Source organism: Penaeus monodon, chromosome 30 (assembly GCF_015228065.2).
Source record: "Penaeus monodon isolate SGIC_2016 chromosome 30, NSTDA_Pmon_1, whole genome shotgun sequence".
In the NCBI taxonomy this organism is placed as follows: Eukaryota; Metazoa; Arthropoda; class Malacostraca; order Decapoda; family Penaeidae; genus Penaeus; species Penaeus monodon.
In genome coordinates, this window is record NC_051415.1 from 1337984 (window position 1) to 1338644 (window position 661).

The following is a 661-nucleotide window of genomic DNA, read 5'->3' on the forward strand; positions in this document are numbered from 1 at the left end:
ACAAATTATGCTGTTTATCCTTTGTCTTGTGTTTATTCATATGTATATAATATATGATGATGCATATAAGTGGCCAGAATATACACATTTGTTGGATGCATATACAATCGAAGCATACCTGTGCATTCTTGTATTTTCTTCTCATCACGGATGCATACCTACATACGGTAAATAATTAAAAACAAGAGTGAATCATCGTATCCTACAATTCTTATTGTCAGTAATGTATGAACAAATCGTTTTGATAAGTATCTAAGATAATTATTTTAATAATGGCCGTGAATAACTACAGCTTCTTGTTCGAAGTAGGGAACTCTATGCCGAGTAAAATGCTGTAACGCATTATTCTTCAATTACGTCATAAATCGTGCCCTTTAGAACTTATGCCAAATATGTTGCCAACTCGAAAAGACAGACTCGAAAGCACTTTGTTAGTTTACTAATGGAAAAAGTTTTTTGGATCATGATTTAATCCTGCTACGCGCAGAAAGCATTAAGGGATCAGACACTCGAGTCTGATTAATTTCTTTGAAAGACGTTTTCGCGGCCATGGAAAGGTTTTTAGCTGAATGTGCGAAGGTTAGGATGCAAACTTCTCGCACATCATCATTGAAAATATCATACTGCTAGATATGATTCAAATACTGGTGTGTGTTTTTAA